Source organism: Lepisosteus platostomus, unplaced genomic scaffold, assembly GCF_059453375.1.
Source record: "Lepisosteus platostomus isolate fLepPlt1 unplaced genomic scaffold, fLepPlt1.hap1 Scaffold_120_H1, whole genome shotgun sequence".
Lineage (NCBI taxonomy): Eukaryota > Metazoa > Chordata > Actinopteri > Semionotiformes > Lepisosteidae > Lepisosteus > Lepisosteus platostomus.
Genome location: NW_028291501.1, coordinates 15451 through 41430, shown reverse-complemented (window position 1 = coordinate 41430; position 25980 = coordinate 15451). Strand labels below are relative to the sequence as shown.

General features: G+C 60.3%; 21 non-coding genes across 21 annotated transcripts; all 21 read right to left on the bottom strand.

The window, feature by feature from the left end:
- Positions 1 to 453: 453 nt before the first annotated feature.
- On the bottom strand, positions 454 to 644 carry LOC148637395 (U2 spliceosomal RNA). The gene has a single exon (XR_015931476.1). It is a non-coding gene; the product is annotated as a U2 spliceosomal RNA (small nuclear RNA).
- Positions 645 to 1477: 833 nt separating this feature from the next.
- Positions 1478 to 1668, bottom strand: LOC148637394 (U2 spliceosomal RNA). The gene has a single exon (XR_015931475.1). It is a non-coding gene; the product is annotated as a U2 spliceosomal RNA (small nuclear RNA).
- An 837-nt stretch (positions 1669 to 2505) lies between these two features.
- Positions 2506 to 2696, bottom strand: LOC148637393 (U2 spliceosomal RNA). Its single transcript, XR_015931474.1, has one exon. It is a non-coding gene; the product is annotated as a U2 spliceosomal RNA (small nuclear RNA).
- Positions 2697 to 3537: 841 nt separating this feature from the next.
- Positions 3538 to 3728, bottom strand: LOC148637392 (U2 spliceosomal RNA). Its single transcript, XR_015931473.1, has one exon. It is a non-coding gene; the product is annotated as a U2 spliceosomal RNA (small nuclear RNA).
- An 833-nt stretch (positions 3729 to 4561) lies between these two features.
- LOC148637391 (U2 spliceosomal RNA) lies at positions 4562 to 4752 on the bottom strand. Its single transcript, XR_015931472.1, has one exon. It is a non-coding gene; the product is annotated as a U2 spliceosomal RNA (small nuclear RNA).
- Positions 4753 to 5589: 837 nt separating this feature from the next.
- LOC148637390 (U2 spliceosomal RNA) lies at positions 5590 to 5783 on the bottom strand. Its single transcript, XR_015931452.1, has one exon. It is a non-coding gene; the product is annotated as a U2 spliceosomal RNA (small nuclear RNA).
- A 2664-nt stretch (positions 5784 to 8447) lies between these two features.
- On the bottom strand, positions 8448 to 8638 carry LOC148637389 (U2 spliceosomal RNA). Its single transcript, XR_015931471.1, has one exon. It is a non-coding gene; the product is annotated as a U2 spliceosomal RNA (small nuclear RNA).
- Positions 8639 to 9471: 833 nt separating this feature from the next.
- On the bottom strand, positions 9472 to 9662 carry LOC148637388 (U2 spliceosomal RNA). Its single transcript, XR_015931470.1, has one exon. It is a non-coding gene; the product is annotated as a U2 spliceosomal RNA (small nuclear RNA).
- Positions 9663 to 10491: 829 nt separating this feature from the next.
- On the bottom strand, positions 10492 to 10682 carry LOC148637387 (U2 spliceosomal RNA). Its single transcript, XR_015931469.1, has one exon. It is a non-coding gene; the product is annotated as a U2 spliceosomal RNA (small nuclear RNA).
- An 833-nt stretch (positions 10683 to 11515) lies between these two features.
- LOC148637386 (U2 spliceosomal RNA) lies at positions 11516 to 11702 on the bottom strand. Its single transcript, XR_015931450.1, has one exon. It is a non-coding gene; the product is annotated as a U2 spliceosomal RNA (small nuclear RNA).
- Positions 11703 to 15049: 3347 nt separating this feature from the next.
- LOC148637385 (U2 spliceosomal RNA) lies at positions 15050 to 15240 on the bottom strand. The gene has a single exon (XR_015931468.1). It is a non-coding gene; the product is annotated as a U2 spliceosomal RNA (small nuclear RNA).
- Positions 15241 to 16069: 829 nt separating this feature from the next.
- LOC148637384 (U2 spliceosomal RNA) lies at positions 16070 to 16260 on the bottom strand. The gene has a single exon (XR_015931466.1). It is a non-coding gene; the product is annotated as a U2 spliceosomal RNA (small nuclear RNA).
- Positions 16261 to 17097: 837 nt separating this feature from the next.
- LOC148637383 (U2 spliceosomal RNA) lies at positions 17098 to 17288 on the bottom strand. Its single transcript, XR_015931465.1, has one exon. It is a non-coding gene; the product is annotated as a U2 spliceosomal RNA (small nuclear RNA).
- An 837-nt stretch (positions 17289 to 18125) lies between these two features.
- On the bottom strand, positions 18126 to 18316 carry LOC148637382 (U2 spliceosomal RNA). The gene has a single exon (XR_015931464.1). It is a non-coding gene; the product is annotated as a U2 spliceosomal RNA (small nuclear RNA).
- Positions 18317 to 19157: 841 nt separating this feature from the next.
- LOC148637381 (U2 spliceosomal RNA) lies at positions 19158 to 19348 on the bottom strand. The gene has a single exon (XR_015931463.1). It is a non-coding gene; the product is annotated as a U2 spliceosomal RNA (small nuclear RNA).
- An 829-nt stretch (positions 19349 to 20177) lies between these two features.
- LOC148637380 (U2 spliceosomal RNA) lies at positions 20178 to 20368 on the bottom strand. The gene has a single exon (XR_015931462.1). It is a non-coding gene; the product is annotated as a U2 spliceosomal RNA (small nuclear RNA).
- Positions 20369 to 21209: 841 nt separating this feature from the next.
- Positions 21210 to 21400, bottom strand: LOC148637379 (U2 spliceosomal RNA). The gene has a single exon (XR_015931461.1). It is a non-coding gene; the product is annotated as a U2 spliceosomal RNA (small nuclear RNA).
- An 841-nt stretch (positions 21401 to 22241) lies between these two features.
- LOC148637378 (U2 spliceosomal RNA) lies at positions 22242 to 22432 on the bottom strand. Its single transcript, XR_015931460.1, has one exon. It is a non-coding gene; the product is annotated as a U2 spliceosomal RNA (small nuclear RNA).
- An 841-nt stretch (positions 22433 to 23273) lies between these two features.
- On the bottom strand, positions 23274 to 23464 carry LOC148637377 (U2 spliceosomal RNA). The gene has a single exon (XR_015931459.1). It is a non-coding gene; the product is annotated as a U2 spliceosomal RNA (small nuclear RNA).
- Positions 23465 to 24305: 841 nt separating this feature from the next.
- LOC148637376 (U2 spliceosomal RNA) lies at positions 24306 to 24496 on the bottom strand. Its single transcript, XR_015931458.1, has one exon. It is a non-coding gene; the product is annotated as a U2 spliceosomal RNA (small nuclear RNA).
- Positions 24497 to 25337: 841 nt separating this feature from the next.
- LOC148637375 (U2 spliceosomal RNA) lies at positions 25338 to 25528 on the bottom strand. The gene has a single exon (XR_015931457.1). It is a non-coding gene; the product is annotated as a U2 spliceosomal RNA (small nuclear RNA).
- Positions 25529 to 25980: the final 452 nt, after the last annotated feature.

Sequence of the window (25980 nt, the reverse complement as noted above, 5' to 3'; positions counted from 1 at the left end):
GGACGCGCGCGCACACACGCCTGCCTGCCTGCCTGCCGAAAAAAAAGAAAGAAAAGGTGGATATACTAAGTTTTTTGGAGGGAAAACGCCCAGCTGTCGAAAGGGGCCCGCCTGCAGGGACGGGGACGGACACGCACGCAAGCAAGCAAGCAAGCAAGCAAGCAAGCAAGCAAGCCACGCCTGCCTCCCTGGGAAAAGGCTGAAAAACCTAAGTTTTTTGGAGGGAAAACGCACGGGAGCCGAAAAGGGGGCCGGCCTGCTTGCCCAGAGAGTCGAGACGCGGGAAAGCGCACAGAGGGAGCACGGGAACCGAGAGGGCGAGAGAGAGAGACAGAACACAGAGACACACAGATGGGGGACGAGGGACGAGACCCGAGAAGAAGGAGCTCCAGTCCACTTCGCTCGCTCGCTCGCTCGCTAGCTACCTACGTCTGTCTTTTCACCGCTGAGAGAAGGTGGTGCACCGCTCCCGGAGGCGCTGCAATACCGGGCCGATGCGTGGAGAGGACGGAGCAAGCTCCTGATCCAGCTCCCTGTTCCAAAAATCCGTTTAATATGTGGTCCCCCGATGGGGGACGTATCAGATATTAAACTGATAAGAACAGATACTACACTTGATCTTAGCCAAAAGGCCGAGAAGCGATGCCCACAAAGGCGCGGACCGACGCGCGGGCGTTCCGCTGGCGCACAGTGGCGCAGGCCGACTCCTCTGGAGCCCGGGACCCGCGCAGCTGCCGGCCTCCCTGCAGCCAGAGGCCTGCCGCGGGACTCTGCTCCCCCTCTCTCTTGCCTGCCCGCCTGCCTTCCTGCCAGTCCCGGGCGGGGGCCCTGCTCTTTGATCTTCTGTCAACGGCCCGACAACGACCGCAGCCGCAGGGGGCGCCAGCCGCCCGGCCTCCTTAGCTTAGGCCCCTCCCACCGGCAGCAGCTGCGCCCAACCGGCTGCAAGCCAAAGCCGAGCGCCAGCACCTGCGGGCAGAGGCAAGGGGCAGCTCTCTCTCGGGAGGGAGGGAGGGACGGGGACGCGCGCGCACACACGCCTGCCTGCCTGCCTGCCGAAAAAAAAGAAAGAAAAGGTGGATATACTAAGTTTTTTGGAGGGAAAACGCCCAGCTGTCGAAAGGGGCCCGCCTGCAGGGACGGGGACGGACACGCACGCAAGCAAGCAAGCAAGCAAGCAAGCAAGCAAGCAAGCAAGCCACGCCTGCCTCCCTGGGAAAAGGCTGAAAAACCTAAGTTTTTTGGAGGGAAAACGCACGGGAGCCGAAAAGGGGGCCGGCCTGCTTGCCCAGAGAGTCGAGACGCGGGAAAGCGCACAGAGGGAGCACGGGAACCGAGAGGGCGAGAGAGAGAGACAGAACACAGAGACACACAGATGGGGGACGAGGGACGAGACCCGAGAAGAAGGAGCTCCAGTCCACTTCGCTCGCTCGCTCGCTCGCTAGCTACCTACGTCTGTCTTTTCACCGCTGAGAGAAGGTGGTGCACCGCTCCCGGAGGCGCTGCAATACCGGGCCGATGCGTGGAGAGGACGGAGCAAGCTCCTGATCCAGCTCCCTGTTCCAAAAATCCGTTTAATATGTGGTCCCCCGATGGGGGACGTATCAGATATTAAACTGATAAGAACAGATACTACACTTGATCTTAGCCAAAAGGCCGAGAAGCGATGCCCACAAAGGCGCGGACCGACGCGCGGGCGTTCCGCTGGCGCACAGTGGCGCAGGCCGACTCCTCTGGAGCCCGGGACCCGCGCAGCTGCCGGCCTCCCTGCAGCCAGAGGCCTGCCGCGGGACTCTGCTCCCCCTCTCTCTTGCCTGCCCGCCTGCCTTCCTGCCAGTCCCGGGCGGGGGCCCTGCTCTTTGATCTTCTGTCAACGGCCCGACAACGACCGCAGCCGCAGGGGGCGCCAGCCGCCCGGCCTCCTTAGCTTAGGCCCCTCCCACCGGCAGCAGCTGCGCCCAACCGGCTGCAAGCCAAAGCCGAGCGCCAGCACCTGCGGGCAGAGGCAAGGGGCAGCTCTCTCTCGGGAGGGAGGGAGGGACGGGGACGCGCGCGCACACACGCCTGCCTGCCTGCCTGCCGAAAAAAAAGAAAGAAAAGGTGGATATACTAAGTTTTTTGGAGGGAAAACGCCCAGCTGTCGAAAGGGGCCCGCCTGCAGGGACGGGGACGGACACGCACGCAAGCAAGCAAGCAAGCAAGCAAGCAAGCAAGCAAGCAAGCAAGCCACGCCTGCCTCCCTGGGAAAAGGCTGAAAAACCTAAGTTTTTTGGAGGGAAAACGCACGGGAGCCGAAAAGGGGGCCGGCCTGCTTGCCCAGAGAGTCGAGACGCGGGAAAGCGCACAGAGGGAGCACGGGAACCGAGAGGGCGAGAGAGAGAGACAGAACACAGAGACACACAGATGGGGGACGAGGGACGAGACCCGAGAAGAAGGAGCTCCAGTCCACTTCGCTCGCTCGCTCGCTCGCTAGCTACCTACGTCTGTCTTTTCACCGCTGAGAGAAGGTGGTGCACCGCTCCCGGAGGCGCTGCAATACCGGGCCGATGCGTGGAGAGGACGGAGCAAGCTCCTGATCCAGCTCCCTGTTCCAAAAATCCGTTTAATATGTGGTCCCCCGATGGGGGACGTATCAGATATTAAACTGATAAGAACAGATACTACACTTGATCTTAGCCAAAAGGCCGAGAAGCGATGCCCACAAAGGCGCGGACCGACGCGCGGGCGTTCCGCTGGCGCACAGTGGCGCAGGCCGACTCCTCTGGAGCCCGGGACCCGCGCAGCTGCCGGCCTCCCTGCAGCCAGAGGCCTGCCGCGGGACTCTGCTCCCCCTCTCTCTTGCCTGCCCGCCTGCCTTCCTGCCAGTCCCGGGCGGGGGCCCTGCTCTTTGATCTTCTGTCAACGGCCCGACAACGACCGCAGCCGCAGGGGGCGCCAGCCGCCCGGCCTCCTTAGCTTAGGCCCCTCCCACCGGCAGCAGCTGCGCCCAACCGGCTGCAAGCCAAAGCCGAGCGCCAGCACCTGCGGGCAGAGGCAAGGGGCAGCTCTCTCTCGGGAGGGAGGGAGGGACGGGGACGCGCGCGCACACACGCCTGCCTGCCTGCCTGCCGAAAAAAAAGAAAGAAAAGGTGGATATACTAAGTTTTTTGGAGGGAAAACGCCCAGCTGTCGAAAGGGGCCCGCCTGCAGGGACGGGGACGGACACGCACGCAAGCAAGCAAGCAAGCAAGCAAGCAAGCAAGCAAGCAAGCAAGCAAGCCACGCCTGCCTCCCTGGGAAAAGGCTGAAAAACCTAAGTTTTTTGGAGGGAAAACGCACGGGAGCCGAAAAGGGGGCCGGCCTGCTTGCCCAGAGAGTCGAGACGCGGGAAAGCGCACAGAGGGAGCACGGGAACCGAGAGGGCGAGAGAGAGAGACAGAACACAGAGACACACAGATGGGGGACGAGGGACGAGACCCGAGAAGAAGGAGCTCCAGTCCACTTCGCTCGCTCGCTCGCTCGCTAGCTACCTACGTCTGTCTTTTCACCGCTGAGAGAAGGTGGTGCACCGCTCCCGGAGGCGCTGCAATACCGGGCCGATGCGTGGAGAGGACGGAGCAAGCTCCTGATCCAGCTCCCTGTTCCAAAAATCCGTTTAATATGTGGTCCCCCGATGGGGGACGTATCAGATATTAAACTGATAAGAACAGATACTACACTTGATCTTAGCCAAAAGGCCGAGAAGCGATGCCCACAAAGGCGCGGACCGACGCGCGGGCGTTCCGCTGGCGCACAGTGGCGCAGGCCGACTCCTCTGGAGCCCGGGACCCGCGCAGCTGCCGGCCTCCCTGCAGCCAGAGGCCTGCCGCGGGACTCTGCTCCCCCTCTCTCTTGCCTGCCCGCCTGCCTTCCTGCCAGTCCCGGGCGGGGGCCCTGCTCTTTGATCTTCTGTCAACGGCCCGACAACGACCGCAGCCGCAGGGGGCGCCAGCCGCCCGGCCTCCTTAGCTTAGGCCCCTCCCACCGGCAGCAGCTGCGCCCAACCGGCTGCAAGCCAAAGCCGAGCGCCAGCACCTGCGGGCAGAGGCAAGGGGCAGCTCTCTCTCGGGAGGGAGGGAGGGACGGGGACGCGCGCGCACACACGCCTGCCTGCCTGCCTGCCGAAAAAAAAGAAAGAAAAGGTGGATATACTAAGTTTTTTGGAGGGAAAACGCCCAGCTGTCGAAAGGGGCCCGCCTGCAGGGACGGGGACGGACACGCACGCAAGCAAGCAAGCAAGCAAGCAAGCAAGCAAGCAAGCAAGCCACGCCTGCCTCCCTGGGAAAAGGCTGAAAAACCTAAGTTTTTTGGAGGGAAAACGCACGGGAGCCGAAAAGGGGGCCGGCCTGCTTGCCCAGAGAGTCGAGACGCGGGAAAGCGCACAGAGGGAGCACGGGAACCGAGAGGGCGAGAGAGAGAGACAGAACACAGAGACACACAGATGGGGGACGAGGGACGAGACCCGAGAAGAAGGAGCTCCAGTCCACTTCGCTCGCTCGCTCGCTCGCTAGCTACCTACGTCTGTCTTTTCACCGCTGAGAGAAGGTGGTGCACCGCTCCCGGAGGCGCTGCAATACCGGGCCGATGCGTGGAGAGGACGGAGCAAGCTCCTGATCCAGCTCCCTGTTCCAAAAATCCGTTTAATATGTGGTCCCCCGATGGGGGACGTATCAGATATTAAACTGATAAGAACAGATACTACACTTGATCTTAGCCAAAAGGCCGAGAAGCGATGCCCACAAAGGCGCGGACCGACGCGCGGGCGTTCCGCTGGCGCACAGTGGCGCAGGCCGACTCCTCTGGAGCCCGGGACCCGCGCAGCTGCCGGCCTCCCTGCAGCCAGAGGCCTGCCGCGGGACTCTGCTCCCCCTCTCTCTTGCCTGCCCGCCTGCCTTCCTGCCAGTCCCGGGCGGGGGCCCTGCTCTTTGATCTTCTGTCAACGGCCCGACAACGACCGCAGCCGCAGGGGGCGCCAGCCGCCCGGCCTCCTTAGCTTAGGCCCCTCCCACCGGCAGCAGCTGCGCCCAACCGGCTGCAAGCCAAAGCCGAGCGCCAGCACCTGCGGGCAGAGGCAAGGGGCAGCTCTCTCTCGGGAGGGAGGGAGGGACGGGGACGCGCGCGCACACACGCCTGCCTGCCTGCCTGCCGAAAAAAAAGAAAGAAAAGGTGGATATACTAAGTTTTTTGGAGGGAAAACGCCCAGCTGTCGAAAGGGGCCCGCCTGCAGGGACGGGGACGGACACGCACGCAAGCAAGCAAGCAAGCAAGCAAGCAAGCAAGCAAGCAAGCAAGCCACGCCTGCCTCCCTGGGAAAAGGCTGAAAAACCTAAGTTTTTTGGAGGGAAAACGCACGGGAGCCGAAAAGGGGGCCGGCCTGCTTGCCCAGAGAGTCGAGACGCGGGAAAGCGCACAGAGGGAGCACGGGAACCGAGAGGGCGAGAGAGAGAGACAGAACACAGAGACACACAGATGGGGGACGAGGGACGAGACCCGAGAAGAAGGAGCTCCAGTCCACTTCGCTCGCTCGCTCGCTCGCTAGCTACCTACGTCTGTCTTTTCACCGCTGAGAGAAGGTGGTGCACCGCTCCCGGAGGCGCTGCAATACCGGGCCGATGCGTGGAGAGGACGGAGCAAGCTCCTGATCCAGCTCCCTGTTCCAAAAATCCGTTTAATATGTGGTCCCCCGATGGGGGACGTATCAGATATTAAACTGATAAGAACAGATTTTTTTTTTTTTTTTTTTTTTTTTTTATTAGAAAACAGTTCATTTAAATTTCTATAATTTTACATCCGTATAAATTTCAACCATAATTTACAAACACAACCACCAGAATTCGAACAAAACACATAAACCATTACAGACCAATCCAAATAATAAACCCATACAACCACTCATGGTAACCTAACATAAACCGATCATCATCTTCAAATCAAACTGTCATCTTATTCCATACAAATCATCCTAATTCAAACTTAAATTCTTACGCGACAAACCAAACCCCAATCCATCTTTCACCATACACAATAACTCATTCCCTCCCACACCTTATTCCTCCGTAAACCAAATAGACTTAATTTCCATAATCCCGCCCCTTATGCAAATACCATCGACTTACTTCAAAACCGTCCTTACCCCTTCTTCCTCCCCTCACTTCTCTTTAGCATTCCTTATACACACTCCATCCGTCGTACTCGTACACACCGAAACCAAGCATTGCTGATCCATCATTCCATCCATACTACTATCGCTATCTCTATCCATCTCACTCGTCGTTATGCTTTCCACACCTGATAAATCATCCGAAACACTATCTTCATCTGTATCACAAAACTCTATACTTCCCACAATTTCACCTTGCTTTCCCATGTTCCTCTCCACTCTCCGTACCCTCTTCCTTCCCAAACCCCCCCCCTTCTGTCCACCAACTCTGTCCCCTTCCCCAGTCCCCTTCTGATCCCTCAACTTGTCAACATCCGCACTCCGCCCTCCTTTCATAATTTCACCTTTCTGTTCCATATTCTTCTCCACTCTCCGTACCCTCTTCCATCCCAAACCCCCCTCCTTCTTTCCAACAACTCTGTCCCCTTCCCCCGTCCCCTTTTGATCCATCAAACTGTCTTTCTGTTCCATAACTCTTCTCTTTCCCTTCAAACAATCCCTTTGCAAATGACCACTTTCCCCACATACGAAACACCTTACACAGTCTTTTGCCCTATGATTCCTTGATCCACACCGACTGCAGCTCATACTCTTACACTGTATTGCATAATGACCCAGTTCAAGACATGTCCAACACACACGGGGCTGGCCTGGATAAACCAGGTATGCCCTGTCTGTCCCCATTTCAAAAAACGCCGGGGGGTGAAGTACCCCCTCCTCCGCCGTCGAACACTGACGCAGACTCATCCAGTACTTCCTCTTCCCAGTCCATACACCATCTTCATCCCGTTCTTTCTTCCCTTTCCCATGCAGTATCACATGCTTCCTCAAAAACACCTCAATATCCTCCTCCGAAACGAAGGGATCCAACACAAAAACTGTCATGCACCTCAAGTTCCCCGCAAACCACGGTTCCACTTTAAAGAGGTTCAAAGGAGCCTCTTCCTTTCGTGCCTGTATTACCTCCCATAGTTCACAAACCAAAGCCTCAGAAGTCAAAGTCAAATCAAAAATCCCCCGCTCACAAAAATCTTGCAAAACCACCAAATCCGTCATCTTAACTCCCAAAAATTGTTTCAAAATCAAATCCTTAAACTTCCCTCTGTTCCATGTTCCCAGACCGTCTCGTCCTCGCACCACGAAGCGAAGGGAGTTCTTCCTCCGCTCCTTCCTCGGCCCAAACGCTCCTGCCATCGCACCAGCCAACCGTCTCTCCACCTCCTTCCGCAACCTCCAGGTAACCGCCGTCCAAATCTTCACCTCTCAGCAATCCTCCTTGTCGTCCTCCTCGTCCGCCACTCCAACCTTCAGCCGTCGTTCCTTCCCATCAGCATCCATCCTCGCCTTCCCGACCCCCTGGACTAAGACCTCGGAATTGCGGGCTTGCCGGCTTAAACCTTGATCTTAGCCAAAAGGCCGAGAAGCGATGCCCACAAAGGCGCGGACCGACGCGCGGGCGTTCCGCTGGCGCACAGTGGCGCAGGCCGACTCCTCTGGAGCCCGGGACCCGCGCAGCTGCCGGCCTCCCTGCAGCCAGAGGCCTGCCGCGGGACTCTGCTCCCCCTCTCTCTTGCCTGCCCGCCTGCCTTCCTGCCAGTCCCGGGCGGGGGCCCTGCTCTTTGATCTTCTGTCAACGGCCCGACAACGACCGCAGCCGCAGGGGGCGCCAGCCGCCCGGCCTCCTTAGCTTAGGCCCCTCCCACCGGCAGCAGCTGCGCCCAACCGGCTGCAAGCCAAAGCCGAGCGCCAGCACCTGCGGGCAGAGGCAAGGGGCAGCTCTCTCTCGGGAGGGAGGGAGGGACGGGGACGCGCGCGCACACACGCCTGCCTGCCTGCCTGCCGAAAAAAAAGAAAGAAAAGGTGGATATACTAAGTTTTTTGGAGGGAAAACGCCCAGCTGTCGAAAGGGGCCCGCCTGCAGGGACGGGGACGGACACGCACGCAAGCAAGCAAGCAAGCAAGCAAGCAAGCAAGCAAGCAAGCAAGCAAGCCACGCCTGCCTCCCTGGGAAAAGGCTGAAAAACCTAAGTTTTTTGGAGGGAAAACGCACGGGAGCCGAAAAGGGGGCCGGCCTGCTTGCCCAGAGAGTCGAGACGCGGGAAAGCGCACAGAGGGAGCACGGGAACCGAGAGGGCGAGAGAGAGAGACAGAACACAGAGACACACAGATGGGGGACGAGGGACGAGACCCGAGAAGAAGGAGCTCCAGTCCACTTCGCTCGCTCGCTCGCTCGCTAGCTACCTACGTCTGTCTTTTCACCGCTGAGAGAAGGTGGTGCACCGCTCCCGGAGGCGCTGCAATACCGGGCCGATGCGTGGAGAGGACGGAGCAAGCTCCTGATCCAGCTCCCTGTTCCAAAAATCCGTTTAATATGTGGTCCCCCGATGGGGGACGTATCAGATATTAAACTGATAAGAACAGATACTACACTTGATCTTAGCCAAAAGGCCGAGAAGCGATGCCCACAAAGGCGCGGACCGACGCGCGGGCGTTCCGCTGGCGCACAGTGGCGCAGGCCGACTCCTCTGGAGCCCGGGACCCGCGCAGCTGCCGGCCTCCCTGCAGCCAGAGGCCTGCCGCGGGACTCTGCTCCCCCTCTCTCTTGCCTGCCCGCCTGCCTTCCTGCCAGTCCCGGGCGGGGGCCCTGCTCTTTGATCTTCTGTCAACGGCCCGACAACGACCGCAGCCGCAGGGGGCGCCAGCCGCCCGGCCTCCTTAGCTTAGGCCCCTCCCACCGGCAGCAGCTGCGCCCAACCGGCTGCAAGCCAAAGCCGAGCGCCAGCACCTGCGGGCAGAGGCAAGGGGCAGCTCTCTCTCGGGAGGGAGGGAGGGACGGGGACGCGCGCGCACACACGCCTGCCTGCCTGCCTGCCGAAAAAAAAGAAAGAAAAGGTGGATATACTAAGTTTTTTGGAGGGAAAACGCCCAGCTGTCGAAAGGGGCCCGCCTGCAGGGACGGGGACGGACACGCACGCAAGCAAGCAAGCAAGCAAGCAAGCAAGCAAGCAAGCAAGCCACGCCTGCCTCCCTGGGAAAAGGCTGAAAAACCTAAGTTTTTTGGAGGGAAAACGCACGGGAGCCGAAAAGGGGGCCGGCCTGCTTGCCCAGAGAGTCGAGACGCGGGAAAGCGCACAGAGGGAGCACGGGAACCGAGAGGGCGAGAGAGAGAGACAGAACACAGAGACACACAGATGGGGGACGAGGGACGAGACCCGAGAAGAAGGAGCTCCAGTCCACTTCGCTCGCTCGCTCGCTCGCTAGCTACCTACGTCTGTCTTTTCACCGCTGAGAGAAGGTGGTGCACCGCTCCCGGAGGCGCTGCAATACCGGGCCGATGCGTGGAGAGGACGGAGCAAGCTCCTGATCCAGCTCCCTGTTCCAAAAATCCGTTTAATATGTGGTCCCCCGATGGGGGACGTATCAGATATTAAACTGATAAGAACAGATACTACACTTGATCTTAGCCAAAAGGCCGAGAAGCGATGCCCACAAAGGCGCGGACCGACGCGCGGGCGTTCCGCTGGCGCACAGTGGCGCAGGCCGACTCCTCTGGAGCCCGGGACCCGCGCAGCTGCCGGCCTCCCTGCAGCCAGAGGCCTGCCGCGGGACTCTGCTCCCCCTCTCTCTTGCCTGCCCGCCTGCCTTCCTGCCAGTCCCGGGCGGGGGCCCTGCTCTTTGATCTTCTGTCAACGGCCCGACAACGACCGCAGCCGCAGGGGGCGCCAGCCGCCCGGCCTCCTTAGCTTAGGCCCCTCCCACCGGCAGCAGCTGCGCCCAACCGGCTGCAAGCCAAAGCCGAGCGCCAGCACCTGCGGGCAGAGGCAAGGGGCAGCTCTCTCTCGGGAGGGAGGGAGGGACGGGGACGCGCGCGCACACACGCCTGCCTGCCTGCCTGCCGAAAAAAAAGAAAGAAAAGGTGGATATACTAAGTTTTTTGGAGGGAAAACGCCCAGCTGTCGAAAGGGGCCCGCCTGCAGGGACGGGGACGGACACGCACGCAAGCAAGCAAGCAAGCAAGCAAGCAAGCAAGCAAGCCACGCCTGCCTCCCTGGGAAAAGGCTGAAAAACCTAAGTTTTTTGGAGGGAAAACGCACGGGAGCCGAAAAGGGGGCCGGCCTGCTTGCCCAGAGAGTCGAGACGCGGGAAAGCGCACAGAGGGAGCACGGGAACCGAGAGGGCGAGAGAGAGAGACAGAACACAGAGACACACAGATGGGGGACGAGGGACGAGACCCGAGAAGAAGGAGCTCCAGTCCACTTCGCTCGCTCGCTCGCTCGCTAGCTACCTACGTCTGTCTTTTCACCGCTGAGAGAAGGTGGTGCACCGCTCCCGGAGGCGCTGCAATACCGGGCCGATGCGTGGAGAGGACGGAGCAAGCTCCTGATCCAGCTCCCTGTTCCAAAAATCCGTTTAATATGTGGTCCCCCGATGGGGGACGTATCAGATATTAAACTGATAAGAACAGATACTACACTTGATCTTAGCCAAAAGGCCGAGAAGCGATGCCCACAAAGGCGCGGACCGACGCGCGGGCGTTCCGCTGGCGCACAGTGGCGCAGGCCGACTCCTCTGGAGCCCGGGACCCGCGCAGCTGCCGGCCTCCCTGCAGCCAGAGGCCTGCCGCGGGACTCTGCTCCCCCTCTCTCTTGCCTGCCCGCCTGCCTTCCTGCCAGTCCCGGGCGGGGGCCCTGCTCTTTGATCTTCTGTCAACGGCCCGACAACGACCGCAGCCGCAGGGGGCGCCAGCCGCCCGGCCTCCTTAGCTTAGGCCCCTCCCACCGGCAGCAGCTGCGCCCAACCGGCTGCAAGCCAAAGCCGAGCGCCAGCACCTGCGGGCAGAGGCAAGGGGCAGCTCTCTCTCGGGAGGGAGGGAGGGACGGGGACGCGCGCGCACACACGCCTGCCTGCCTGCCTGCCGAAAAAAAAGAAAGAAAAGGTGGATATACTAAGTTTTTTGGAGGGAAAACGCCCAGCTGTCGAAAGGGGCCCGCCTGCAGGGACGGGGACGGACACGCACGCAAGCAAGCAAGCAAGCAAGCAAGCAAGCAAGCAAGCAAGCCACGCCTGCCTCCCTGGGAAAAGGCTGAAAAACCTAAGTTTTTTGGAGGGAAAACGCACGGGAGCCGAAAAGGGGGCCGGCCTGCTTGCCCAGAGAGTCGAGACGCGGGAAAGCGCACAGAGGGAGCACGGGAACCGAGAGGGCGAGAGAGAGAGACAGAACACAGAGACACACAGATGGGGGACGAGGGACGAGACCCGAGAAGAAGGAGCTCCAGTCCACTTCGCTCGCTCGCTCGCTCGCTAGCTACCTACGTCTGTCTTTTCACCGCTGAGAGAAGGTGGTGCACCGCTCCCGGAGGCGCTGCAATACCGGGCCGATGCGTGGAGAGGACGGAGCAAGCTCCTGATCCAGCTCCCTGTTCCAAAAATCCGTTTAATATGTGGTCCCCCGATGGGGGACGTATCAGATATTAAACTGATAAGAACAGATTTTTTTTTTTTTTTTTTTTATTTGAAAACAGTTCATTACAGTTCATTATTCTACCAAACATTAAACACAACAACCACACTTCTAATAAAACATAACAACCCCACCCAACATAACAACCCCGCACAACAACCCAGGGTAACACAAAACACATTCATAATTTAACATAAAACCCTCATCTTAAGCCTCCCACTTCAAACTGAAACGTTACACGACAAACATACATCCTTTAACCGTCCGTATTCTCTTACATTAAATCCCAAATCATGTTACTCACTATCCCCAAAGAACCACATTTCCATAGTCCCACCCCTTATTCAAATTAACCTCCTTTCCTCATTTTATACCTAACCCTACCCACTTCCACTCCCACCTGAACATACATACCAAACAATAGTATCTTCACATCCATAACTCCTTATCCATGAAACCTTCCCCGGAATTTTTACCCTAACCCCACCTTCCCTATCTCCATAATCCTGCCCCTTTTGCAATCATCCCTTTCCCTCTTTTCCCTTTTCTCTCTCTTTCTTCCGTTGCAAAAGCTCAAAAATCTCTGTTAGTACCCTGTTACACTCTTCCTCCCTCTGTCCTGACACCCTCATTGCCGTCACCCTAGATCCCTCCAGCTGGTATTCAAATTTAATAAAATCGTAAATCCTCTCCCTTAAATTTGTTCCCTCTATAATCTCCTCATCCCGGACATTAAAGTCAAAATCAGGGGGTATCGTCAAGATCCTAAATTTAGTAAACTTTTCCCTGTCTCTTTTCCATTCCCACGGAGTATCCTTCCCTTTAGACCATTGAATCCTATCTAAACGCCTTAAACACCAGCGCCCTAACACTCTCTGAAACTCTTTTTCTCTAGCAATCCGTTCCTGCCCCGTGCCCTGAACTACTCCGGATCCATCCTCCCCGGATGTCCCCTCTTCAGATCCTTCCTTGCTCAGCATCTCTTTCTCTTCAACACACTCCTCCTGCCCCACATCCTGAACTACCCCCATTCCGTCCTCCTCAGATGTCCCTCCTTCTTCTTCCCCACTCGTTGATGCCTCTTCTGAGAGTCCCTCCTCACTGTCCGGAAGATCCCCGCTCTCTAACTCACTTATGCACTCCATCTGAGATTCACCCCATTCTTTCCTTTCCTCCACTACTGTTTCTTCCACTGCTAGCGCAGCATAAGAGTTCCCACTCTCTACTGCCTTCTCCACTATTCCCTTCTCTTTAACCGGTTTCCGCTTCACTCCCTTCCCTCCTTTCACTACCGTCCAGTCTCCACCTTCTCCGTCTGTGCCCGTTTGTCCTGTCCGCAACATTCCGTTCGACTCTTCAGTCCCCTCTGAGTCTTCTAAATCCTCTGCTGCCGCTCTCTTCCCAAGTGTCACTGTAAGAGCAGGAGCCTTCCGCCGAACTGAAGGCCCCTCGTCACCACTCATTTCTGTCCTTCCCACTACTTTTTCTCCTCCTGCACTCCGCTCTGCCCTACTTGCCATTGTTCCAGTAACTACTGCTGCATAAGATTTAACACGTTTCGGGCATCTGTTATACAGATGTTCTGACTTCCCACACAAATTACATGACGCCTCCACCTTACACTCTGAAATTCTATGCCCCTCCTCCCCACACCTTCTACATATCACACTCTGACACTGGGCCGCAAAGTGGCCCTGCTTTCCACACTTGTGGCAACCTGTCGGTTGTCCCGGGTAAAACAAATACCCTCGATTCCCTCCAATCATAAAGTTGGCGGGCGGGTGCACCACGTCCCCTCCCGAGGCCGCACTGGCCCGGAAACGGACCAGGTACTTCCACCTTCCCGTCCAATATCTATTGACATCCAACACCTTGTGTCCAGCACCTTGTATGTCCACATATCTCTTCAACCAAAACAATATCTCCCCTTCCGGAAAAAACGGATTGAACATGTGCATCTGTAAAGGCCTTAACTCTCTCTCAAATAAAGGCTCCACAAAAAATACATTCAACGGTTCCGCTTCTTTGCACGCCAACACTTTACTCCACACTCTGCGACAAATAGCGTCTGAGGCCAAAGTCAAATCCATAGTTCCTTTGACAGGAAAATCCTGTAAACAAAACACATCTTCTAGTTTCAAAGCAAAAAACCCAACCAAGATCCGTTGTTCAAACACAGCTCTGTCCAAAAATTCCCGTCCAACATCTGCTTCCTTCAAGACAAAGCGCACCGAGTCTCTCATTCGCCCCTCTCGGGACAAGAGATCCCCCGCCGCCGAAAACGCTCTGCGCTCACCCATCGTCGTCCTCCGGAACAAAAACTGTCGTCCTCTGGTCTTCTTACTTCCAGGTCAGCTTCCTCCAGGCAAACTCCAGTCTCCAAACTCCGAAATCCAAACCGACTCCACGCTCCAGGCAAAATTCCACTCGCAAACCACCTCTCCACCACACCGTCCGTCTCTCCGTTCCGCCTTCCGCCTTCCGCCTTCCCGACCCCCTGGACTAAGACCTCGGAATTGCGGGCTTGCCGGCTTAAACCTTGATCTTAGCCAAAAGGCCGAGAAGCGATGCCCACAAAGGCGCGGACCGACGCGCGGGCGTTCCGCTGGCGCACAGTGGCGCAGGCCGACTCCTCTGGAGCCCGGGACCCGCGCAGCTGCCGGCCTCCCTGCAGCCAGAGGCCTGCCGCGGGACTCTGCTCCCCCTCTCTCTTGCCTGCCCGCCTGCCTTCCTGCCAGTCCCGGGCGGGGGCCCTGCTCTTTGATCTTCTGTCAACGGCCCGACAACGACCGCAGCCGCAGGGGGCGCCAGCCGCCCGGCCTCCTTAGCTTAGGCCCCTCCCACCGGCAGCAGCTGCGCCCAACCGGCTGCAAGCCAAAGCCGAGCGCCAGCACCTGCGGGCAGAGGCAAGGGGCAGCTCTCTCTCGGGAGGGAGGGAGGGACGGGGACGCGCGCGCACACACGCCTGCCTGCCTGCCTGCCGAAAAAAAAGAAAGAAAAGGTGGATATACTAAGTTTTTTGGAGGGAAAACGCCCAGCTGTCGAAAGGGGCCCGCCTGCAGGGACGGGGACGGACACGCACGCAAGCAAGCAAGCAAGCAAGCAAGCAAGCAAGCAAGCAAGCAAGCAAGCCACGCCTGCCTCCCTGGGAAAAGGCTGAAAAACCTAAGTTTTTTGGAGGGAAAACGCACGGGAGCCGAAAAGGGGGCCGGCCTGCTTGCCCAGAGAGTCGAGACGCGGGAAAGCGCACAGAGGGAGCACGGGAACCGAGAGGGCGAGAGAGAGAGACAGAACACAGAGACACACAGATGGGGGACGAGGGACGAGACCCGAGAAGAAGGAGCTCCAGTCCACTTCGCTCGCTCGCTCGCTCGCTAGCTACCTACGTCTGTCTTTTCACCGCTGAGAGAAGGTGGTGCACCGCTCCCGGAGGCGCTGCAATACCGGGCCGATGCGTGGAGAGGACGGAGCAAGCTCCTGATCCAGCTCCCTGTTCCAAAAATCCGTTTAATATGTGGTCCCCCGATGGGGGACGTATCAGATATTAAACTGATAAGAACAGATACTACACTTGATCTTAGCCAAAAGGCCGAGAAGCGATGCCCACAAAGGCGCGGACCGACGCGCGGGCGTTCCGCTGGCGCACAGTGGCGCAGGCCGACTCCTCTGGAGCCCGGGACCCGCGCAGCTGCCGGCCTCCCTGCAGCCAGAGGCCTGCCGCGGGACTCTGCTCCCCCTCTCTCTTGCCTGCCCGCCTGCCTTCCTGCCAGTCCCGGGCGGGGGCCCTGCTCTTTGATCTTCTGTCAACGGCCCGACAACGACCGCAGCCGCAGGGGGCGCCAGCCGCCCGGCCTCCTTAGCTTAGGCCCCTCCCACCGGCAGCAGCTGCGCCCAACCGGCTGCAAGCCAAAGCCGAGCGCCAGCACCTGCGGGCAGAGGCAAGGGGCAGCTCTCTCTCGGGAGGGAGGGAGGGACGGGGACGCGCGCGCACACACGCCTGCCTGCCTGCCTGCCGAAAAAAAAGAAAGAAAAGGTGGATATACTAAGTTTTTTGGAGGGAAAACGCCCAGCTGTCGAAAGGGGCCCGCCTGCAGGGACGGGGACGGACACGCACGCAAGCAAGCAAGCAAGCAAGCAAGCAAGCAAGCAAGCCACGCCTGCCTCCCTGGGAAAAGGCTGAAAAACCTAAGTTTTTTGGAGGGAAAACGCACGGGAGCCGAAAAGGGGGCCGGCCTGCTTGCCCAGAGAGTCGAGACGCGGGAAAGCGCACAGAGGGAGCACGGGAACCGAGAGGGCGAGAGAGAGAGACAGAACACAGAGACACACAGATGGGGGACGAGGGACGAGACCCGAGAAGAAGGAGCTCCAGTCCACTTCGCTCGCTCGCTCGCTCGCTAGCTACCTACGTCTGTCTTTTCACCGCTGAGAGAAGGTGGTGCACCGCTCCCGGAGGCGCTGCAATACCGGGCCGATGCGTGGAGAGGACGGAGCAAGCTCCTGATCCAGCTCCCTGTTCCAAAAATCCGTTTAATATGTGGTCCCCCGATGGGGGACGTATCAGATATTAAACTGATAAGAACAGATACTACACTTGATCTTAGCCAAAAGGCCGAGAAGCGATGCCCACAAAGGCGCGGACCGACGCGCGGGCGTTCCGCTGGCGCACAGTGGCGCAGGCCGACTCCTCTGGAGCCCGGGACCCGCGCAGCTGCCGGCCTCCCTGCAGCCAGAGGCCTGCCGCGGGACTCTGCTCCCCCTCTCTCTTGCCTGCCCGCCTGCCTTCCTGCCAGTCCCGGGCGGGGGCCCTGCTCTTTGATCTTCTGTCAACGGCCCGACAACGACCGCAGCCGCAGGGGGCGCCAGCCGCCCGGCCTCCTTAGCTTAGGCCCCTCCCACCGGCAGCAGCTGCGCCCAACCGGCTGCAAGCCAAAGCCGAGCGCCAGCACCTGCGGGCAGAGGCAAGGGGCAGCTCTCTCTCGGGAGGGAGGGAGGGACGGGGACGCGCGCGCACACACGCCTGCCTGCCTGCCTGCCGAAAAAAAAGAAAGAAAAGGTGGATATACTAAGTTTTTTGGAGGGAAAACGCCCAGCTGTCGAAAGGGGCCCGCCTGCAGGGACGGGGACGGACACGCACGCAAGCAAGCAAGCAAGCAAGCAAGCAAGCAAGCAAGCAAGCAAGCCACGCCTGCCTCCCTGGGAAAAGGCTGAAAAACCTAAGTTTTTTGGAGGGAAAACGCACGGGAGCCGAAAAGGGGGCCGGCCTGCTTGCCCAGAGAGTCGAGACGCGGGAAAGCGCACAGAGGGAGCACGGGAACCGAGAGGGCGAGAGAGAGAGACAGAACACAGAGACACACAGATGGGGGACGAGGGACGAGACCCGAGAAGAAGGAGCTCCAGTCCACTTCGCTCGCTCGCTCGCTCGCTAGCTACCTACGTCTGTCTTTTCACCGCTGAGAGAAGGTGGTGCACCGCTCCCGGAGGCGCTGCAATACCGGGCCGATGCGTGGAGAGGACGGAGCAAGCTCCTGATCCAGCTCCCTGTTCCAAAAATCCGTTTAATATGTGGTCCCCCGATGGGGGACGTATCAGATATTAAACTGATAAGAACAGATACTACACTTGATCTTAGCCAAAAGGCCGAGAAGCGATGCCCACAAAGGCGCGGACCGACGCGCGGGCGTTCCGCTGGCGCACAGTGGCGCAGGCCGACTCCTCTGGAGCCCGGGACCCGCGCAGCTGCCGGCCTCCCTGCAGCCAGAGGCCTGCCGCGGGACTCTGCTCCCCCTCTCTCTTGCCTGCCCGCCTGCCTTCCTGCCAGTCCCGGGCGGGGGCCCTGCTCTTTGATCTTCTGTCAACGGCCCGACAACGACCGCAGCCGCAGGGGGCGCCAGCCGCCCGGCCTCCTTAGCTTAGGCCCCTCCCACCGGCAGCAGCTGCGCCCAACCGGCTGCAAGCCAAAGCCGAGCGCCAGCACCTGCGGGCAGAGGCAAGGGGCAGCTCTCTCTCGGGAGGGAGGGAGGGACGGGGACGCGCGCGCACACACGCCTGCCTGCCTGCCTGCCGAAAAAAAAGAAAGAAAAGGTGGATATACTAAGTTTTTTGGAGGGAAAACGCCCAGCTGTCGAAAGGGGCCCGCCTGCAGGGACGGGGACGGACACGCACGCAAGCAAGCAAGCAAGCAAGCAAGCAAGCAAGCAAGCAAGCAAGCCACGCCTGCCTCCCTGGGAAAAGGCTGAAAAACCTAAGTTTTTTGGAGGGAAAACGCACGGGAGCCGAAAAGGGGGCCGGCCTGCTTGCCCAGAGAGTCGAGACGCGGGAAAGCGCACAGAGGGAGCACGGGAACCGAGAGGGCGAGAGAGAGAGACAGAACACAGAGACACACAGATGGGGGACGAGGGACGAGACCCGAGAAGAAGGAGCTCCAGTCCACTTCGCTCGCTCGCTCGCTCGCTAGCTACCTACGTCTGTCTTTTCACCGCTGAGAGAAGGTGGTGCACCGCTCCCGGAGGCGCTGCAATACCGGGCCGATGCGTGGAGAGGACGGAGCAAGCTCCTGATCCAGCTCCCTGTTCCAAAAATCCGTTTAATATGTGGTCCCCCGATGGGGGACGTATCAGATATTAAACTGATAAGAACAGATACTACACTTGATCTTAGCCAAAAGGCCGAGAAGCGATGCCCACAAAGGCGCGGACCGACGCGCGGGCGTTCCGCTGGCGCACAGTGGCGCAGGCCGACTCCTCTGGAGCCCGGGACCCGCGCAGCTGCCGGCCTCCCTGCAGCCAGAGGCCTGCCGCGGGACTCTGCTCCCCCTCTCTCTTGCCTGCCCGCCTGCCTTCCTGCCAGTCCCGGGCGGGGGCCCTGCTCTTTGATCTTCTGTCAACGGCCCGACAACGACCGCAGCCGCAGGGGGCGCCAGCCGCCCGGCCTCCTTAGCTTAGGCCCCTCCCACCGGCAGCAGCTGCGCCCAACCGGCTGCAAGCCAAAGCCGAGCGCCAGCACCTGCGGGCAGAGGCAAGGGGCAGCTCTCTCTCGGGAGGGAGGGAGGGACGGGGACGCGCGCGCACACACGCCTGCCTGCCTGCCTGCCGAAAAAAAAGAAAGAAAAGGTGGATATACTAAGTTTTTTGGAGGGAAAACGCCCAGCTGTCGAAAGGGGCCCGCCTGCAGGGACGGGGACGGACACGCACGCAAGCAAGCAAGCAAGCAAGCAAGCAAGCAAGCAAGCAAGCAAGCAAGCCACGCCTGCCTCCCTGGGAAAAGGCTGAAAAACCTAAGTTTTTTGGAGGGAAAACGCACGGGAGCCGAAAAGGGGGCCGGCCTGCTTGCCCAGAGAGTCGAGACGCGGGAAAGCGCACAGAGGGAGCACGGGAACCGAGAGGGCGAGAGAGAGAGACAGAACACAGAGACACACAGATGGGGGACGAGGGACGAGACCCGAGAAGAAGGAGCTCCAGTCCACTTCGCTCGCTCGCTCGCTCGCTAGCTACCTACGTCTGTCTTTTCACCGCTGAGAGAAGGTGGTGCACCGCTCCCGGAGGCGCTGCAATACCGGGCCGATGCGTGGAGAGGACGGAGCAAGCTCCTGATCCAGCTCCCTGTTCCAAAAATCCGTTTAATATGTGGTCCCCCGATGGGGGACGTATCAGATATTAAACTGATAAGAACAGATACTACACTTGATCTTAGCCAAAAGGCCGAGAAGCGATGCCCACAAAGGCGCGGACCGACGCGCGGGCGTTCCGCTGGCGCACAGTGGCGCAGGCCGACTCCTCTGGAGCCCGGGACCCGCGCAGCTGCCGGCCTCCCTGCAGCCAGAGGCCTGCCGCGGGACTCTGCTCCCCCTCTCTCTTGCCTGCCCGCCTGCCTTCCTGCCAGTCCCGGGCGGGGGCCCTGCTCTTTGATCTTCTGTCAACGGCCCGACAACGACCGCAGCCGCAGGGGGCGCCAGCCGCCCGGCCTCCTTAGCTTAGGCCCCTCCCACCGGCAGCAGCTGCGCCCAACCGGCTGCAAGCCAAAGCCGAGCGCCAGCACCTGCGGGCAGAGGCAAGGGGCAGCTCTCTCTCGGGAGGGAGGGAGGGACGGGGACGCGCGCGCACACACGCCTGCCTGCCTGCCTGCCGAAAAAAAAGAAAGAAAAGGTGGATATACTAAGTTTTTTGGAGGGAAAACGCCCAGCTGTCGAAAGGGGCCCGCCTGCAGGGACGGGGACGGACACGCACGCAAGCAAGCAAGCAAGCAAGCAAGCAAGCAAGCAAGCCACGCCTGCCTCCCTGGGAAAAGGCTGAAAAACCTAAGTTTTTTGGAGGGAAAACGCACGGGAGCCGAAAAGGGGGCCGGCCTGCTTGCCCAGAGAGTCGAGACGCGGGAAAGCGCACAGAGGGAGCACGGGAACCGAGAGGGCGAGAGAGAGAGACAGAACACAGAGACACACAGATGGGGGACGAGGGACGAGACCCGAGAAGAAGGAGCTCCAGTCCACTTCGCTCGCTCGCTCGCTCGCTAGCTACCTACGTCTGTCTTTTCACCGCTGAGAGAAGGTGGTGCACCGCTCCCGGAGGCGCTGCAATACCGGGCCGATGCGTGGAGAGGACGGAGCAAGCTCCTGATCCAGCTCCCTGTTCCAAAAATCCGTTTAATATGTGGTCCCCCGATGGGGGACGTATCAGATATTAAACTGATAAGAACAGATACTACACTTGATCTTAGCCAAAAGGCCGAGAAGCGATGCCCACAAAGGCGCGGACCGACGCGCGGGCGTTCCGCTGGCGCACAGTGGCGCAGGCCGACTCCTCTGGAGCCCGGGACCCGCGCAGCTGCCGGCCTCCCTGCAGCCAGAGGCCTGCCGCGGGACTCTGCTCCCCCTCTCTCTTGCCTGCCCGCCTGCCTTCCTGCCAGTCCCGGGCGGGGGCCCTGCTCTTTGATCTTCTGTCAACGGCCCGACAACGACCGCAGCCGCAGGGGGCGCCAGCCGCCCGGCCTCCTTAGCTTAGGCCCCTCCCACCGGCAGCAGCTGCGCCCAACCGGCTGCAAGCCAAAGCCGAGCGCCAGCACCTGCGGGCAGAGGCAAGGGGCAGCTCTCTCTCGGGAGGGAGGGAGGGACGGGGACGCGCGCGCACACACGCCTGCCTGCCTGCCTGCCGAAAAAAAAGAAAGAAAAGGTGGATATACTAAGTTTTTTGGAGGGAAAACGCCCAGCTGTCGAAAGGGGCCCGCCTGCAGGGACGGGGACGGACACGCACGCAAGCAAGCAAGCAAGCAAGCAAGCAAGCAAGCAAGCAAGCAAGCAAGCCACGCCTGCCTCCCTGGGAAAAGGCTGAAAAACCTAAGTTTTTTGGAGGGAAAACGCACGGGAGCCGAAAAGGGGGCCGGCCTGCTTGCCCAGAGAGTCGAGACGCGGGAAAGCGCACAGAGGGAGCACGGGAACCGAGAGGGCGAGAGAGAGAGACAGAACACAGAGACACACAGATGGGGGACGAGGGACGAGACCCGAGAAGAAGGAGCTCCAGTCCACTTCGCTCGCTCGCTCGCTCGCTAGCTACCTACGTCTGTCTTTTCACCGCTGAGAGAAGGTGGTGCACCGCTCCCGGAGGCGCTGCAATACCGGGCCGATGCGTGGAGAGGACGGAGCAAGCTCCTGATCCAGCTCCCTGTTCCAAAAATCCGTTTAATATGTGGTCCCCCGATGGGGGACGTATCAGATATTAAACTGATAAGAACAGATACTACACTTGATCTTAGCCAAAAGGCCGAGAAGCGATGCCCACAAAGGCGCGGACCGACGCGCGGGCGTTCCGCTGGCGCACAGTGGCGCAGGCCGACTCCTCTGGAGCCCGGGACCCGCGCAGCTGCCGGCCTCCCTGCAGCCAGAGGCCTGCCGCGGGACTCTGCTCCCCCTCTCTCTTGCCTGCCCGCCTGCCTTCCTGCCAGTCCCGGGCGGGGGCCCTGCTCTTTGATCTTCTGTCAACGGCCCGACAACGACCGCAGCCGCAGGGGGCGCCAGCCGCCCGGCCTCCTTAGCTTAGGCCCCTCCCACCGGCAGCAGCTGCGCCCAACCGGCTGCAAGCCAAAGCCGAGCGCCAGCACCTGCGGGCAGAGGCAAGGGGCAGCTCTCTCTCGGGAGGGAGGGAGGGACGGGGACGCGCGCGCACACACGCCTGCCTGCCTGCCTGCCGAAAAAAAAGAAAGAAAAGGTGGATATACTAAGTTTTTTGGAGGGAAAACGCCCAGCTGTCGAAAGGGGCCCGCCTGCAGGGACGGGGACGGACACGCACGCAAGCAAGCAAGCAAGCAAGCAAGCAAGCAAGCAAGCAAGCAAGCAAGCCACGCCTGCCTCCCTGGGAAAAGGCTGAAAAACCTAAGTTTTTTGGAGGGAAAACGCACGGGAGCCGAAAAGGGGGCCGGCCTGCTTGCCCAGAGAGTCGAGACGCGGGAAAGCGCACAGAGGGAGCACGGGAACCGAGAGGGCGAGAGAGAGAGACAGAACACAGAGACACACAGATGGGGGACGAGGGACGAGACCCGAGAAGAAGGAGCTCCAGTCCACTTCGCTCGCTCGCTCGCTCGCTAGCTACCTACGTCTGTCTTTTCACCGCTGAGAGAAGGTGGTGCACCGCTCCCGGAGGCGCTGCAATACCGGGCCGATGCGTGGAGAGGACGGAGCAAGCTCCTGATCCAGCTCCCTGTTCCAAAAATCCGTTTAATATGTGGTCCCCCGATGGGGGACGTATCAGATATTAAACTGATAAGAACAGATACTACACTTGATCTTAGCCAAAAGGCCGAGAAGCGATGCCCACAAAGGCGCGGACCGACGCGCGGGCGTTCCGCTGGCGCACAGTGGCGCAGGCCGACTCCTCTGGAGCCCGGGACCCGCGCAGCTGCCGGCCTCCCTGCAGCCAGAGGCCTGCCGCGGGACTCTGCTCCCCCTCTCTCTTGCCTGCCCGCCTGCCTTCCTGCCAGTCCCGGGCGGGGGCCCTGCTCTTTGATCTTCTGTCAACGGCCCGACAACGACCGCAGCCGCAGGGGGCGCCAGCCGCCCGGCCTCCTTAGCTTAGGCCCCTCCCACCGGCAGCAGCTGCGCCCAACCGGCTGCAAGCCAAAGCCGAGCGCCAGCACCTGCGGGCAGAGGCAAGGGGCAGCTCTCTCTCGGGAGGGAGGGAGGGACGGGGACGCGCGCGCACACACGCCTGCCTGCCTGCCTGCCGAAAAAAAAGAAAGAAAAGGTGGATATACTAAGTTTTTTGGAGGGAAAACGCCCAGCTGTCGAAAGGGGCCCGCCTGCAGGGACGGGGACGGACACGCACGCAAGCAAGCAAGCAAGCAAGCAAGCAAGCAAGCAAGCAAGCAAGCAAGCCACGCCTGCCTCCCTGGGAAAAGGCTGAAAAACCTAAGTTTTTTGGAGGGAAAACGCACGGGAGCCGAAAAGGGGGCCGGCCTGCTTGCCCAGAGAGTCGAGACGCGGGAAAGCGCACAGAGGGAGCACGGGAACCGAGAGGGCGAGAGAGAGAGACAGAACACAGAGACACACAGATGGGGGACGAGGGACGAGACCCGAGAAGAAGGAGCTCCAGTCCACTTCGCTCGCTCGCTCGCTCGCTAGCTACCTACGTCTGTCTTTTCACCGCTGAGAGAAGGTGGTGCACCGCTCCCGGAGGCGCTGCAATACCGGGCCGATGCGTGGAGAGGACGGAGCAAGCTCCTGATCCAGCTCCCTGTTCCAAAAATCCGTTTAATATGTGGTCCCCCGATGGGGGACGTATCAGATATTAAACTGATAAGAACAGATACTACACTTGATCTTAGCCAAAAGGCCGAGAAGCGATGCCCACAAAGGCGCGGACCGACGCGCGGGCGTTCCGCTGGCGCACAGTGGCGCAGGCCGACTCCTCTGGAGCCCGGGACCCGCGCAGCTGCCGGCCTCCCTGCAGCCAGAGGCCTGCCGCGGGACTCTGCTCCCCCTCTCTCTTGCCTGCCCGCCTGCCTTCCTGCCAGTCCCGGGCGGGGGCCCTGCTCTTTGATCTTCTGTCAACGGCCCGACAACGACCGCAGCCGCAGGGGGCGCCAGCCGCCCGGCCTCCTTAGCTTAGGCCCCTCCCACCGGCAGCAGCTGCGCCCAACCGGCTGCAAGCCAAAGCCGAGCGCCAGCACCTGCGGGCAGAGGCAAGGGGCAGCTCTCTCTCGGGAGGGAGGGAGGGACGGGGACGCGCGCGCACACACGCCTGCCTGCCTGCCTGCCGAAAAAAAAGAAAGAAAAGGTGGATATACTAAGTTTTTTGGAGGGAAAACGCCCAGCTGTCGAAAGGGGCCCGCCTGCAGGGACGGGGACGGACACGCACGCAAGCAAGCAAGCAAGCAAGCAAGCAAGCAAGCAAGCAAGCAAGCAAGCCACGCCTGCCTCCCTGGGAAAAGGCTGAAAAACCTAAGTTTTTTGGAGGGAAAACGCACGGGAGCCGAAAAGGGGGCCGGCCTGCTTGCCCAGAGAGTCGAGACGCGGGAAAGCGCACAGAGGGAGCACGGGAACCGAGAGGGCGAGAGAGAGAGACAGAACACAGAGACACACAGATGGGGGACGAGGGACGAGACCCGAGAAGAAGGAGCTCCAGTCCACTTCGCTCGCTCGCTCGCTCGCTAGCTACCTACGTCTGTCTTTTCACCGCTGAGAGAAGGTGGTGCACCGCTCCCGGAGGCGCTGCAATACCGGGCCGATGCGTGGAGAGGACGGAGCAAGCTCCTGATCCAGCTCCCTGTTCCAAAAATCCGTTTAATATGTGGTCCCCCGATGGGGGACGTATCAGATATTAAACTGATAAGAACAGATACTACACTTGATCTTAGCCAAAAGGCCGAGAAGCGATGCCCACAAAGGCGCGGACCGACGCGCGGGCGTTCCGCTGGCGCACAGTGGCGCAGGCCGACTCCTCTGGAGCCCGGGACCCGCGCAGCTGCCGGCCTCCCTGCAGCCAGAGGCCTGCCGCGGGACTCTGCTCCCCCTCTCTCTTGCCTGCCCGCCTGCCTTCCTGCCAGTCCCGGGCGGGGGCCCTGCTCTTTGATCTTCTGTCAACGGCCCGACAACGACCGCAGCCGCAGGGGGCGCCAGCCGCCCGGCCTCCTTAGCTTAGGCCCCTCCCACCGGCAGCAGCTGCGCCCAACCGGCTGCAAGCCAAAGCCGAGCGCCAGCACCTGCGGGCAGAGGCAAGGGGCAGCTCTCTCTCGGGAGGGAGGGAGGGACGGGGACGCGCGCGCACACACGCCTGCCTGCCTGCCTGCCGAAAAAAAAGAAAGAAAAGGTGGATATACTAAGTTTTTTGGAGGGAAAACGCCCAGCTGTCGAAAGGGGCCCGCCTGCAGGGACGGGGACGGACACGCACGCAAGCAAGCAAGCAAGCAAGCAAGCAAGCAAGCAAGCAAGCAAGCAAGCCACGCCTGCCTCCCTGGGAAAAGGCTGAAAAACCTAAGTTTTTTGGAGGGAAAACGCACGGGAGCCGAAAAGGGGGCCGGCCTGCTTGCCCAGAGAGTCGAGACGCGGGAAAGCGCACAGAGGGAGCACGGGAACCGAGAGGGCGAGAGAGAGAGACAGAACACAGAGACACACAGATGGGGGACGAGGGACGAGACCCGAGAAGAAGGAGCTCCAGTCCACTTCGCTCGCTCGCTCGCTCGCTAGCTACCTACGTCTGTCTTTTCACCGCTGAGAGAAGGTGGTGCACCGCTCCCGGAGGCGCTGCAATACCGGGCCGATGCGTGGAGAGGACGGAGCAAGCTCCTGATCCAGCTCCCTGTTCCAAAAATCCGTTTAATATGTGGTCCCCCGATGGGGGACGTATCAGATATTAAACTGATAAGAACAGATACTACACTTGATCTTAGCCAAAAGGCCGAGAAGCGATGCCCACAAAGGCGCGGACCGACGCGCGGGCGTTCCGCTGGCGCACAGTGGCGCAGGCCGACTCCTCTGGAGCCCGGGACCCGCGCAGCTGCCGGCCTCCCTGCAGCCAGAGGCCTGCCGCGGGACTCTGCTCCCCCTCTCTCTTGCCTGCCCGCCTGCCTTCCTGCCAGTCCCGGGCGGGGGCCCTGCTCTTTGATCTTCTGTCAACGGCCCGACAACGACCGCAGCCGCAGGGGGCGCCAGCCGCCCGGCCTCCTTAGCTTAGGCCCCTCCCACCGGCAGCAGCTGCGCCCAACCGGCTGCAAGCCAAAGCCGAGCGCCAGCACCTGCGGGCAGAGGCAAGGGGCAGCTCTCTCTCGGGAGGGAGGGAGGGACGGGGACGCGCGCGCACACACGCCTGCCTGCCTGCCTGCCGAAAAAAAAGAAAGAAAAGGTGGATATACTAAGTTTTTT